The following is a 314-nucleotide window of genomic DNA, read 5'->3' as shown; positions in this document are numbered from 1 at the left end:
CGTGCTCGAGATTTTGTCATTTTAAAAGTATGGTTGCATGTACCTTAGACGACCCAAGATGGTTTTCTGGGGTCTGTCCCTGCCTCCCAGTTGCAGCCAGAGAAGGTTGCTGGTGTGGGCTGGGGGCCACTTTAGTGACCTGTTTCTCATGGTTGTGATGTGTGCTCCAGAGTCAAGGCGAGTCACGTTCCTTCTCAGCTCAGCTCCACGCAGGTCGGTCATTTCAGCTGTGCGCTTCACTTGGGGTTGCAGCCCTGGCTGTGAGGTGGATTTCTGTACTGCCCTGTGTCCGTGTTCACAGATGGGTTGACTCC

The sequence above is a fragment of the Trachypithecus francoisi genome, unplaced genomic scaffold (genome assembly GCF_009764315.1).
Source record: "Trachypithecus francoisi isolate TF-2019V2 unplaced genomic scaffold, Tfra_2.0 Lachesis_group15, whole genome shotgun sequence".
Classification (NCBI taxonomy): Eukaryota; Metazoa; Chordata; class Mammalia; order Primates; family Cercopithecidae; genus Trachypithecus; species Trachypithecus francoisi.
The sequence above is the reverse complement of the archived record's forward strand: the minus strand, read 5'-3'. Positions refer to the sequence as shown.